Raw genomic sequence first — 15082 nt, 5'->3', positions numbered from 1 at the left:
TCTGTCTCTGTATGACTAATGTGCATTAACCTTGCTCTACTAGAGCATTTCTTACTTGAATGTAAAATAACAATAACCTGGTTAATTTTTTTTTTTAATCACTCTCATCATTTGTTCACTAGGCCAAGGCCCCCAAATCAAAGCAATTTCTCCCTTCAGATTTTATACTGCAAAGCTAGATTTATTTTATTCTAACTTTTGACCCTTAAAAAAAAAAAAAACCTGTATAATTGCACTAGTGTTCTGGATGTTGGAACATGATTTTGTTTGATATTGCTCAAACTAGAAATGAACTTTATCAAGAAAGTTTACTAATATTCTCTATTTTATTGTTTTGTTAATCCTCACCTAAGGCTGTTTTTCCATTGATTTGTAGATAGAGTGGAAGGGAGGGAGGAGAGACACATTGATTGGTTGCAGGACACCGACCAGGGCCAGGGATTAAAACTGAAACTCAAGTATGTGCCCTGGACCCGGACTCAAACCTCCAACCCTTCGGTCCACAGGCCAACACTCTAACTGCTGAGCCAAACCGGGCAGGGCTACTAATATTTTTTAAATATTCTGGAAAAGTATAGAAGGCTTTGATTTCAAATAAATATAAAGTGTGTTATTGATTTGGATTTTGACTAGAGTAAAGGACGAATCTGGCTATTGAGTCCAATGACTATAATCTAGTCATCTGTCATATGAAAGATGAATACAAGGAACAATTTAAGTAATTTTCTCTAACCCTGACCACACGTCTACCAGGTAAGTACATCACTCTTATTTGACCAGTGAGGAAATGAAGGCTGAGTCCATGGAGTGACTTGCCCAAGGTCACAGCAGTGAAGTAGGCAGATCCCAGATCAGATTAAATTCAGGCCTTTAAGACTCCTAAAGTGTGTTCTTGGGAGTCCACTGGACTGCTGGCCTGGGTGTGATCAGTCGGTTCTCCTTCATAATGACTTATTGGAACTAGTCAGTCAGGGCTCAGAGACGTTCTTCTCTAGATGGGGGTTTGAAAGAGCCCCACAGGCTTGGCCCAAGGAAGCCCTCTGCATTTGGGGACAGCTCGAAATGAGCAGACATTGAATGGGGAGATTTCCTAAGAGGTCTTTTTCCAAGTGTTTACACATAACAGTCACAAGAAAAATTTAAAAGCCAAAGAACTAGTTGCATGTGTAAATTCACCTCTGTTTTTTCCCGTTTACTAATCTAACAAGATTACAAGAAAAAAAAAAAAAAAGGTACCAAGTAGAAAAATATAATTTAAAACAGAGATCATCAACTAGTAGCCTGGGGCCTGAAATCTTGTTTCAACCACACAAAAGTTTATGTTTTTTTAAATTTCGTTTCAACGCTTTAAAAAGTGGGTATTTTTTCATTAAACTCCAGATTTCTGGCTTCTCTTAAGAATTTGGGAAATCTGGCCACCCGGTACCCATAGTCTAACAATTGGCTAGAGCAAAATGGATGTCACTCAAATTTAGAGAGGCCACATACTGTCCTGCTTGCCATGACTTCCTTCCTCCCCACCACATTTCAATATGTTCAGTTACGTTACTCACTTGGAACCTATACGCATTTTCGAGAGTTAAGCGCTGGTCCAAAGCATTTGTGGGATCCTTAGAGAACTGGTCCAGCCTCGACTTTGCACAGACTCCTTGCCCAGCCTTTCACACGTCAATACCAACAGCTCTCCATCAAGTCCGGGAAGCTGATGAAAAAGAAAGAAATAGGCTTCAGCAGGAAGGTAAAGTCTGTCTCTGAGTAATTCATGCTTCTTTTCAAACAAGCTGAGCTGCCATTGCTCTCCTAATCCCAATTTTCCAGTGTAGAGGCTGCAGCTATGAACGTTGGTTTGATTCCAAAGCAGGAAAGAATTTCTCAACAGGCACCATCTCTCCCAGTCGGAGCAGCAGGCAGGTAAAGCAACCTGCCAATTCTCAATGCCTCTTTGGCGCTGCTGAGGGAGGACCTGGGGGTAAAATAAGCAACAAACGGGGAGAAATTCTATTCAGAATGAGATTCCCTGGTTGTGTTCTTCCTCTTTTCTCTGTTTGCATGCTTATAGCCCCCCATGATCTTCTCACTCATCCAGAGTTTTGAAACAGAGCAAACACTCAGAAACAATTGGCAGGTGATTTCAAGTCATTACCTGCCTGCCACGCTAATTACAAGCCATTACCTGCCAGCAGCATGCAGTTTTGTACAGTTTGTGAGATACAGGGAGGGTCTACTTAACTGGAAGGATCATTTTTCTCTGACTAAATAATGCCAGCGTTGGCAGCCCTGCGCCTGCCGGTGTTACGTAACGTTCAGCTGGTACTCATTCTGCGAGGATCATCCCTGAAGATGCGCTCACATGCATTCCGCGTGGAGGAGGCCAGGAGGACATCCGGAGTTTTCTGCCATTCATTACTATTTGCCTCCAATTTCACATTGTTATGTATTAAGGGGGGACACAAAGCCAATTTTGCAGTTTTCCCTACTATAATGAGTCTTTGAAAACGTACAAAATACAGAGTGAATAAAACTCTACCATTTTGAAAGTGCATTTTATTATAAATATGGTTCTCGATTGCCACCTGTTATTAAGTATCAATAAGATAAAGTTCCATTACAATCTTAATTTCCACTTGCAGAATGGATATAGCTAATGTATGTAAATTATGCACGCCTCTATTAAATGGAGGCCCATCAAAAATTGTCACTTCTAATCCATACTGTAGAAAAACTGTGACACAATGGATAATTAAAATTTTTAATGCTTTCCAGTCACTTTTTAAATGATAAAGCGCCCAGTTCTGCTGCTTTCGTTTTTTTTAAGTTTCATTTTATTTTATTGTTCTCCAATCTCAGCATAAGGAATACAGGGATTTACTAGCTTCTAATTGCCATAGTTAAAACCCCATTGTTTTACTCTTCTGTAACTGGGCAATGAACACAAAATATACCAGGTATGTCACACATTGTATTTTGACAGAACTTTGAGGATAATTTATAGGATTTTCCAAAATGACACTTCTTTTTTATTCAGCAGCTTGAACATAAAGACAGAACACTCTTCTGACTGCAAATACAGCAATTATACCAAGTTAGGGTTTGACACTGTTACCACAGGCAAGTGGCCAAAGAGCATCCGCAGTCAAAATATCTAAGCAAGTTAACAAGCTCCCTTTACTCTCTACAGAGCGGGAGAAGAAAGGGAATCCAACCCCTGAGAGATGTTGAAATGAAGGAGAAAAAAAAAGCTGTTGGTGTTTGTTAAGGAAAATAGTGTCAGTAGCTTGGGCTGATCAAGGTGTAGAATCTGAGGCCCTGTCAGATGCCCAGGCCTACATTTGACAGGAAGCCTTTTTCCAGGTTAGATCTGCTTGATGATCTCAACTAATGAATGACTTGTCGGCAAGCCCTTCGCTGGACTACACCCTGCTTTCACGGTTTGGTCACACTGGTCTGCCCTCCGCCTCGCCTCCCCTCCCTCCCAGCCCTTGCGAGACTGCATTGTGCCTCCTCTTTTTTCAGCTCCATTTTGTAAAATATCACCACATTCACCACACAAAAGACATTGAAACTGATTAAGTAAACTCCAAAGAACTATTACAAATCATTTTGCTTCAGCCAGAGATATCAGATTTAATTAGGTGATTGGTGTTGATGGGGGACAAAAACAAAAGCTATCTTCTGTTTGAAAAGGTTCAGGCCCTATAGAGACCCCGTCTTCCCACTATGACACAAATAATAATTGAGCATTTATTTTTAAAAAAGAAGAAGAAGACAGGCATGAAAAGAGTTCTCTGTCAGAGGCGAAAGCTTTCATCTGAGGTTTGTTTTCTCTTTTGGCCAGGTGATTAAAAAAAAAAAAGAACACCATCTACAATGAACTAGCTATAACCAACATGGATATCACCATGACACGGAATATAAAGTGCTTCTAACAAGCATAATTTTTGCAAGTGATTAGTCAAAATCTATTTAGCCAGTCATCTCCAATGATTATCAACAGACTTGCTTAATAGTTCAACAAAAATAGTTTCTTTTTCTCCAGGATACCTGTCACATAACAGCTTTTCTTCAGCAGGTAAAACAAAAGGTTTGAGGTTAAAGTTAATATAGTAGTTAAAAGATCAAAATGTTAGTGTGATAGATTTCTTGTCCATAAGGAAAGTGGAAGAAAAATTATTGATTCTACTTGGCCCCACTTCGAGCACAGCATGGTGAACTAAAGTGAACCCCGTTTCTGTCCTTCACCAGGAGCGACGATTTTGATATATTGGCAATAAATAATATAGAATAGGATAATTATTTTTGAATCAATCTTTGTTATGAATAAGTTGTCAAACTCCGATGTGTAGATACGTTGAATCTTAAAGGATGGTATTCTTTGCAAAGAAAGGTAGCTCTGTGTTATTAAAATATTTATTGAATTAGAAGTTCAAAATGAGGGGCTTTTTAAAATTTTATACTACAGACATATGACAGCCAGACTTCTTTTGACAGTGGGAATTCATGTCATTACTGTCTTAACTCTTACTCCTACACTCATGCACACACAAACACACACACACACACACACACAGATTGTGATGGAAATCAAATATATGTTGGTTTCCACATGATAAACAGTGGGTCCCGTTTATTTCTAACTGATATTTATGGTGTGAAGCAGCTCTGAAGAATGGCTCTTTTATATGCTGTTGTTAAACAATTTTCCTGGAATTTCTGTCCAACAAATGCACATAACTTTCTATGACGGAAGAGCCTTAAAGCAAGTCTGAAATAGTCATACAAGTTACCCAAAAGGCCAATGCAATCAATATTTCCCGAGTTTAAGTCCACCTCAAAAGTCCTTTCTTCAGCTCCTAAAATGTTGCAAGGAAAATAATTTCCTACGTTGGCATTTAAATGGTATCGTTCCGTGTGAAAAGAGTTACTGAGACATTTGTTGGAAGTCAACAAAAATAATTTGGACATATTTTGAACTTATTTTATCTGACTCCTCGACATTTAATTTGGTGTGAAAAACGGCAACGGTAGAAAACAGATGTTAAGGGGCCAAGTATACAGCAGAGGTCAAAACAAACATAAAACACCACTTCCATTTCTAAAAGAGGGGGGGTGGGAATGATTCGTCCAGCAACAGGTTCTATGTTAAACCTGCTTTTTTATTGTTCTGCTTGGGATATCTGTAGACTGCACAATGCAATGCTGTCTGCCGTGGAGCAATACCTCTCAGCACTGGTAATTTAAGACTTTCTTCTCTGTAATACACTGAACCATCATAACCTGTCTCTTCCCATTTAGTTTAACCTACAACCACCACATACTGATTTGGCTGTGTGTGGCTTTTTCTATTGCCATTTATTACTCTGCTCGACTCCTGAAATTCTGTTTGCAATTTAAGGCCACAAATTAGAAGCGTAAGTCATCTGTTTCCTATAATCCCCCTGTCAGGACTGGAATCGCATTTGGAGCTCAGCACTGAGTCTGGGCCTGGGCCCTTACAGACTTTCTGATTGGCTGGCCTCGCTAAAAGCTGCAACAGAATAAATAAAATGCTCTGGAAAAATAGAGCTTTTTACCAAAATAATAAGAAAGAGAAGGGGAAAAAAAGAAAGAAAAGATGAAAGAAAGGAAACTGGGTTTCAAATATTTTCCTCTCCCTTTCATAATAATCAAATCAATTGTTACCGTGGTAGGTTGGTTCTTTTTTTCTCCAATAAATTACAGAGCTGAATATTACTCCTTTAAGAGCAAAATGCTAAGTATTTAAGATTCCCTGTGGGAGGAGAGTGTAATCCCGCTTCAAACAGTATGTAGTTTGCTGCATGTGGAATCTCTTTCCTAAATCCTGCCATGTTTCTTACAAAACACAATTTTTATATTGCAGATATACTAATTAGCCAGGTATGTTTTTTAATAGTGTCATAGATCTGTTACTAAGCTAAAAATCTATGAAGCCTAATCCATTACCAAGCCTTCCCTTTTAAAATATTTTGGCAAATTTTACTTAGTACCCCTGGATTTTGTAGAAAGGCTTCCATTTATCTTTTTAAAAGACATTTGCCCTTTAAATAGCATACAAATTTCAAGAATTGGGGAATATGACTGTTTCTTCTTTTCTTTTTTCCTCAGCTCATTTTAATAGATTTCCTCCCAACCCTGCTGGGGCTGCAGAGTCTTTCTGCATGTCATCTTAAAATATTTCCATTTTCTTTTCATTTTACTTGAAGTGCACAACATATTAGATCACACAGTAAAAACAGCAAGTAAAAAATGTAAATGGAGAGAGATACAGAATAGCTACATCTAAAAACATATTCTGAGTTCTCAGTGGCTTTTCAAAAATCATTAATTAACAGGAATAAAATCCAACAGGACGACTCATGTTTATTAATATACGAGCTATACCTGGACCAAAAGGTTGGAAATGCATGTATCAATATTAGCTGAATGCCGAAACGCAGAGTTTATCTTTCAAAGGAAAAAAAAGTTCAGGGGGAAATCTACATATTTGATGCAAGCTAAATTTTAGCCAAAAATGAAAATTAAGTTAAAAATAGTAGCGACTTTTAGAGACAATTTTAAAGTTACACGACTATTTACAATACCACTTCTGGAAATGTATTGTGCTTCTGTGACTCAAATTTGATTTCTACATTTTTTTACATCATTCGTTGCAGGCTGTTAGTCTATCATGTGGCCTGTGATTTCTGGTAATTTAAAAGAAACAAAGGAGGAAAACTCGCCAAGACGTTGAGAATTTAAAAAGAGAAAGAAACAAATAGCTACTGTACATGCGCACTCTGATTATTTTCTAGGATTTTTTATTCAACCATACTTTCTATGTTGCAGATTTATTTAATAAACAAATGCATCTTCTGGGCCCATAATACACAAATGCATGCTACTGTTAATTCATTTACAGAATGCGCCATGATGGCCCCTAAGCAAAAGAGCAATCTTGTTATAATGAATGTGTACTATTCTTAATAAGCACACTGTAGCAACGACCCGCACTGCACACAAAAGCACACCCAAACCATTTGGTTTGTTCCCAGAGCTCGGACACCAGTACCACTATTAAATAGCTGTGTGCTGGGAGGGCAACCCAGTATTGGCATGCAAATGAGCGCACGGAGAGGCCAGATGCTGCTCTTTAGAAAGGAAAAGTGCCTCAGCTCCAATCTGGGGGGAGAGAGAACCTGCGAATGTTACTAACACAGGGCAGCTCCGAGATTGTTCCTTTACATTACTAACAGGGGTGGGACTGCCTGTGGGATGGGCCCAGGAGAGATGAATAGAAAAGAGAACTTTGCAAACATGTGAACACTCAAGCGCTCCATGTTTCCGTAGATCCACTAGAGATGCCCACTGCATACACACACACACACACACACACACACACACACACATACATACATATATATGACTTTATTTTTATTGTTGACACTATTATAAATGTTTAATTTGTTTTGAGGGGTGGGGGAGTTCTCCTTTCTTTCAGGTCCAGAATGATGCCTCTTGTGTTGATAATTTGAGAGATTTTATCTCTGCTTTTTCAATTGAAGGTATTATATTCATAGGAGTTCAATGATTCTCAAAAGCTTTGTCTTTTCAAATAAAATATTAGGTTATTGAAAAGTACGTGCTTTTCCCCCCCCCAAACTAGCTCATCAAGCATGATATTCATCTGTGTTTGTGAGCTTTCATAACTTGTGGTGGTTGCTGCCTTTATCCTATCACAACATTCGACTTCCTTGAGGATGGAGTAGGAGGGGAAGCCAGTCCCCGAGAGAATGAAGCTGGACTTGCAACAACCTTGGTAGATTGTGTTCCAATCAGAATCCGGACACTGTTTTTCCTCTTGACTCATTTTTCATCTTCTTTTCTTCTCCACATTTAGGGAGTCGTTGATTTATTTGATTGCTTATAGATACTTGGAGATGATAAGGATTGAAGTCATGGGAATGTGTTTTGAAAAAAGGACTAATGAAAAAGAAGCAGGAACACCCATACATAGCAAAATTTACAAGGGGAGATAACAGGACTCCTGTGATCCAGCTAATTAAAATATATAAGTGTAGCATGTCCCCTTTATACTAATGGCATTTGGGAACAGGACCTTTCTCTACCCTCCTTATTAATCATGTAACAGTAGAATTTACTATATATCTTATTTCTCTAAAAGTTTATCTGAATACTTACTATAAGGTTGATAGTGCTCAAAGCTCTAAGAAGAGTTGTATATCACAGGAAATAAAATGGCTCCTGGTAGTGGCCAAATCTACACATTAAACCTCATGAACACAGGTTATTCATTATAAACCCACAATAAATAAATCTCCTCTGCAGAAATACTGACATTAGTAAAAATAGAAACTTAGTAAAAATATATCTGGTGAGATTGTTTCAATTATTTTTCTTAGTTGATCATAGCAGTATCTTTAAATTTCTGAGCAGCCTTTTTCCATCAGTCAATTGGTTCATAAAATTTATTTGTACTCTGAATAGAAACTTTTTGAGCACCGTATTAGTTCCATAAGGCTGTGTATGTAACAAAGCATTACAAATCAAGTGGCTTAAAACAATAGAAATGTGTCCTGTTACAGTTCTGGAGGCGAGAAATCCAAAATCAGTGGCCTGGCAGGGCCATGCTCTCCCTCTGAAACGTCTCAGGAGGATGCGTCCCTGTCTCTTCCAGCTTCTGGTAGCCCCAGGCTTTCCTTGGCAGATGGCAGCCAGCTCCAACCTCTGCTTCTGTCTTCACATGGCCTTTCACCCTCCGTGTCTCTTCTACTCTTTTTTTTTTTTTTATCCTCACCCGAGGATATTTTTCCATTTTTTGTACAGATAGAGTGGGAGGGAGAGAGAGGAAGAGAGAGAGAGAGAGAAACATCGATGTGAAGGGACACATCGAGTGGCTGCCACCCGCACGACCAACCAGGGCCGGGGACAAACTGCAACCGAAGTACGTGCCCTTAGCGGGAACCAAACCCGGGTCTCTCCGGACCGCAGGCCGACGCTCTAACCGCTGAGCCAAACTGGCCAGGGCTCTTCTGCTCTTTTTAACGACATCAGTCACATTGCATTAGAGCCCACCTTAATTCAGGAAGACCTCATTTTATCCTGATTACATCTGCAAAGACACTGCTTCCAAATAAATAACTCTCACAGGCGCTGGGGGTTTGGATTTCAACATCTTTCAAGGGGAAACAATTCAACCCATTATAAGTACTTATCGAGTACCAGGCATTTGCACTTGGGAATTTTATCAATGGTGATAAAAATCCTATGAAAGTTGTGGAATTCACTATAGGAATGTTATTAACGGCATTTTTACTTCCTCATATAGAGTTCTCTCTATGAGAACTTGGGAGAATGTGTTCTCAGGACTCAGCGTAAAGAATCATTGAGTTCCTCCCAACTGTCTTTTTTTTTTTATCCTCACCCAAGGATATTTTTCCATTTTTTGTACAGATAGAGTGGGAGGGAGAGAGAGGAAGAGAGAGAGAGAGAGAAACATCAACGTGAAGGGACACATCGAGTGGCTGCCACCCACACGACCAACCAGGGCCGGGGACAAACTGCAACCGAAGTATGTGCCCCCAGCAGGAACCGAACCCGGGTCTCTCCGGACCGCAGGCCGACGCTCTAACCGCTGAGCAAAACCGGCCACGGCCCAACTGTCTTTTTAACATTAGATGCTATTCATCTCATAACTGTTTTTACTTTTGTCTTTGAATTGGCTGCTAGCAAGTTCAGAATCACATTTGGACTAACCACAAATAACTATATAATAACCACATAAATGTATTTTATATAATGAGCTTTCCCCATTTCTAACTTATTTTTCTGCCTTTTATTCCCTTTTGCCACTTTTATGTTTTTTATCTTGTCAGTGCATTGCTGGAAATGGCATTTAATGACTAATTCTGGAGCAAAGCAAGTCACAAATCAATAAATTTGTAAATTAATTAGGATGAACCTAAATTAATTTGATTTCCCCTAGACCAAAAGTAATATAAAAGATGAAATATACTGTGAAAAAGAATACCTTACAAATATTAACCTATTGTTCTCACCGAGAGAGAATAACCAAACATTAATGATATGACATAGGACATTTGTAAGATAGGCTGGATCCTCATGTACTACTAAAGCTTGAGGGAAATCTTGCAAGAAATAAAGTTTCTGAAAACTTCTGTATGCCCTACAATGAATTAGAAAAAGAAAACCAAGTAATTAACAAAATCACTTGCTTCATAATTAACAAAATCACTTGCTTCAGACAACTGAACGCTATCAAATTGCAAAAGGAACAGACACGTATTCTCAGAGACAAGATTCGTATCAGTTGGTATAGAGTATTGCAAGGCAGAGTGAGAAGAACCCGAGATGACCAACCCTGGGAAAAGGATGTCCCATTCTCTACTCTCCATTATTTGAAATGTTCAAGCAATGAAGTACCATGAGTGAGGGACTTGAAATAATGAATTTCTTTAAAAGTTGGCTCAAAGAACTACATTTCCTTCCATCCAACTCCAAAATCTTAAGATAAATGATTTATTTTAAAAATACGACCATTATTCTAACATAATTGGACCCATTTAAACAGTTTCAAAGTTATAATTTCACATTTAGAAAAGAGTTGGACATGGTCGTGGGTCTGTCCAGGCACTAGTTGTACACTAAAACTTTCTTTCCACAATGTTACTGAGTAACACAGACACAAAACCTAGAATTTGGATCAGCAGGCCATATTTCAACTTAATAATAATTTTTTTAAATATTAGCGAGAGAAAATTATGTGTCCAATGGCATGCAGCAAGTCCAGAGCATAAGCAGAATTATAAGCTACCAATCCTGAGACAGCAATTGGAAAAATAGCCATCATACCTTTGAAAGAATCAGAAAATCATGACCATCATTCCTCAGCCATTCAATTCAAGCCATGTTGGCTTCTCCTTACCCAATCCTTAGACATCTAGTTTCTGAATCCAGTGGCCAAAAGGTACAGGATGACTCTTTGGCTCTTCGTGTGACAATTGTGAATGAGTTCCAGACTTTCATAACTTTCAGACCACATCCATTCAGATCTGTGTCATTGTCATGTCTAAATTTTTCCTATTTGCACAGCACTGAGCCAAATGTACCCGGTCATCTCCCTGTAAACATATCTACTGTGCTGTGCTGCCCTTTGATTCCTGGGTTTCCTTTCAAATGAACGTGCACTTAGTGTGGTAGACAAGATCATTGCTCCTTACTCCCTTCCCCTAATGGACGACAGACTATTGTAACAAAAACTGAGCAGTCTTTCCATGTTATTTCTGGCTTTACCAGTGACATGCACTGTAACTTTACCCAAGCCACTCACCCTTCTACGAACAGGGTCCTTTCGTGGCAAACTGGAGGTCATGGGTTTCACCAGATCCTGTTCAGGAACCACTGAAGTCTGCACTTGAACGTTCATATAGACGAGGGAAAGTATTATCATTATTATTGTTGTTATTTATGACTTACACAGCTGCAGAACGTGAAGATTTACGATCTCCCCATGGATTTTACTGTGGCCTCCAGAACCTGAGATTTAATTTTAAAAGAATTAAATTTCCAGTCTGCTTTTACAGGGGTGACTGTGAGAACGTATGCTGACAGACTGTTGTCTTCAGAGGCAAAATCCAGACACACAAAGACAATGCCACAGCTCGAACAGGGGGTGACCCTTTCCCATTCATCTTAATGGAGTGTTAAACTTGAAGCCTAATTAGGTCCACTTAAATGCCAACATTATTATACTTTTCTATGCTTATCTTCGTACCAGAAACAATCAACTAATGCACTCATTTAATCTGAGTGCGTGCAACGAGCACATCCAGACGCCCTGTCACTTTGACAGCCTGCTTTGTAGTCATAAAAGTACAAGTTTTAAACTTGCATTTTGGTTGTTTTTAATTATCCACATAATTAGATTACTTTCTATTACCTTGAAATTTCCGAGGTGAGACTGTATACACATATGTATGATGTTTGTAAGGCAATGGGGCCTCATCACAATTCCCACAAGAAACTCGTATCAAACTTGCTCCCAGGATAACAAACTAAGATGTGTTAAATGAAAGATCCCATTCCTGCCCTTCAGAGAAGGTCAGCTTTATGGTTTATACATTGCATATGTGCCCAAGCTTTCTGCATTCCTTTTTCCGAGTCATCATTGCTACCTGGACTCTATTTTCATTTTTATTACAACAAACCTTGGAGGGAACAGAATTTAAAATATGTAAATCCACACTTGCCTATTTTGTAGCTAGGAGAATCCAGATCTAGGCCCTCAATTAAAAGCCCTTGACAACCTTATAAAATATCTCGTAAAACTGTATTTATTTACTCATGGCTCTAAGGAGATTAGTCTGTTTTTCTTTAATGGTCTCTGTGCCAAAATGGCATGCTAGCAAATGTTTGGAAGTTCAGCATCCAGGCTTATGGATAAAGACATTGGTGGATATCTTCAAGATAGGACAAATTTCTCTCCCCAATGCTTTCTTTCTCAACGTAGACAAACCCTGAAGCGTCAGAGTAAGAGAAAGGTGCCATGAGATAGAAGTAGCCTGCAATGTTTAGTCCCCACATGGAGAACCCCTGGAGAGACACCTGGGCCAGCGGAAGGTTCACATGATGGAAAATACTCTTTTGGTTAACCATTGAGATTTTGCTGTTAAATTGTAACTTCAACATTACTTAGCCTTTCTGGTCTAAAACAGTGTCTCAGAATTAATTTCCAAGCCTAACCTCACGAGATGGAGATCATGTATAGTTGTCATCACTGCCTTCTTTCAGCATCAAGTACAAGAGAGTGAACAAACGAAGATGCAAAAGTCACTCCAGTCACCGAGCTCTGATTTCACTACTCACTGTGTATTATACTTTGATCTTGAAGGAAGTGAATTAAGTTACATCATGAGCTGCTCTTTTTCACCAAGAAAGACACTTGGAAGACAATGGCTGCTCACAATGCTCATGGCATTTTCCAGAAACAGAGAATTAATATCCAAAGAAAGGCCAGAGTCAGAGAGTGGGAGAAAAATAATCCCTTGGGTAAAACCCTAAAATTCAGGTTTGCATTACCCAAACAGGCACCAGGGCAAATGTCCATTAGCTAGCTAAGAAATAAGAAACTATCCAGAGGGCTATTAAAAAGAATTGAAAAAACAAAAGTCATAATAATCTTTCAAAAGGAGGCTTATGTGAATAAAAACATCAAATTATATCTGAATTGAGCTGAGCAGTACTTTATTGAGCCTTTCCGATGGCACTTACAAACATCTAAACTTTTAAGACAGTTGCTCTGACAATTTGAAAGGCAAAAAAAACTGATTTTTACTTTGACAGGAATATGTTTAATGTGTTTACATTAAATCAGGTCACATGGTTTCTGTCTTCAGACAGAGTTTGTTTCCTACTCACACACTCAGTTATGAAAATTCCCTAGATGATACATAGATACTAATGAGCTCCAGCAAGGATTTAAGAAGGAAAACAAGCCTTCGGGAACCTTAGTCAAGAAAGGAATACAAGTGTGGGATGGGGAGGAAGGGGGCAGCTATCACAGGTGAATAGGCAGGCCACATGGTCAGCGAGCCCTGCGAGTTATCTAAGGAAGGATCGGCTTGGTTGCTACAGAACATTGCAGGCCACAAAGACTATGTGCACGGTGGAAGGCATGCTCACATCAGAGTCATTTGGAGCTGGGAAAACAACTCTCCAACTTACTAGCTCTGACCTTCGAACGTCAGTCTCCCCATCAGCAAAATAGAGATAAAAGTACCTACCTCATGGTATTGAATTTTGGATAATACCATGCACAAAATGTTCCTAATACACTGACCATACAGAGTAGGCTTGCAGTTAATATCAACTCCTACTACATCTGCATGCTATGTGAATTTAACTTGTTAATAGAACCATATGTACACATCAAATAGTAAGAACAGCAGTACAGATGAGTGCCCTCAGTGATGGGGTTTCCCTGAATGAGAAGGGAGATACAAGTCTGACATTTCTTGAGCTGAGCTGAAATCCTAAATGGCTGCCATAATATGAGTATTTCCCAGGGACATATAAGGGATACAGTGGAATTTTTAGGATAATTTTCACCTAAAATTTTATTTCGAATTTTATCCCTCAGCACTGTATAAGGTGTAACACTGCTGTTATAATACAGTAAGGAATCCTTGTACTGTGATTTCTGCAGGATCACTCACAGTTTTGCTAAGCAGAATTTTGTTGTTGTTGTTCCTTCCTGCACCATGAAAAGTAACATGGTATTGCAAAAATACAGCACTGGAGTGAGCAGACCTGCATTCAAATTTTAGCTTCTTCATTTACTAGTTCTGACATAAAAACAAGTCCTGAACCTCTTTGACTTTCCATTTCCCTACTAGTAATTTGGGATAACCTCAGAGGAATATGTGAGGATTAAATAAAATAATATATTCAATATGCATAGCATAATGCAAGCAAAAAATATTAACTCTCTCCCAAGCCTTAAACCTCTATAATTCTAATGCAGAGCTATCAGGACATTGTATTATTTATATGCAACTCTCTCTCTCTCTCTCTCTCTCTCTCTCTCTCTCTCTCTCTCTCTCGAGTGTGAGTTTCTCTAAAGCAATGGCTAGGATCTTGTATGCTTTGTATTTTACATATCTGGAAGGACAGAGTTGAGAATTTGACTATGGAAGAAGAATAAATCAATAAATCATCATCATTTGTTGACCACAAATGAAATAAACTATATTATCCTTCCCCTTGTTATCCCTTCCCACCCCAACAGAAACTTGAAGTCATCTGTAAGCATTGTCTCAACCCATCAACCCATCATCTCAAATTCTCTGTACTCCAAAATGCAACCATTCCCATGACTTTGATAGTGCTTTGGGCAAAATTATCACTGACCTCTATGTTGTCAAATCCAATACTCTCTGTTCTCTTACTCAAACTATCAGCACCATTTTGAGTAGTTCACCTCAGTGTTTTTCTTAAAACACTTCTTCTCTTGGCTTCTCTGATACCATGCTGTCATGGCTTTCTTCTG

General features: G+C 38.9%; 1 long non-coding RNA gene across 1 annotated transcript in view; it reads right to left on the bottom strand.

The window, feature by feature from the left end:
• LOC118624953 overlaps positions 1–11548 on the bottom strand; it is a 74431-nt gene extending 62883 nt beyond the window's left edge. Inside the window, exons 1-2 of the long non-coding RNA XR_004958579.1 lie at positions 11512–11548; positions 1554–1702 (exon numbers count right to left, since the gene is read on the bottom strand). This is a non-coding gene — a long non-coding RNA (uncharacterized LOC118624953). The remainder of the gene's footprint in view (positions 1–1553; positions 1703–11511) is intronic.
• Between the last annotated feature and the right edge of the window lie 3534 nt (positions 11549–15082).

Source organism: Molossus molossus, unplaced genomic scaffold (genome assembly GCF_014108415.1).
Source record: "Molossus molossus isolate mMolMol1 unplaced genomic scaffold, mMolMol1.p scaffold_m16_p_11, whole genome shotgun sequence".
Lineage (NCBI taxonomy): Eukaryota > Metazoa > Chordata > Mammalia > Chiroptera > Molossidae > Molossus > Molossus molossus.
This window is presented reverse-complemented; position numbering and strand designations above follow the sequence as displayed.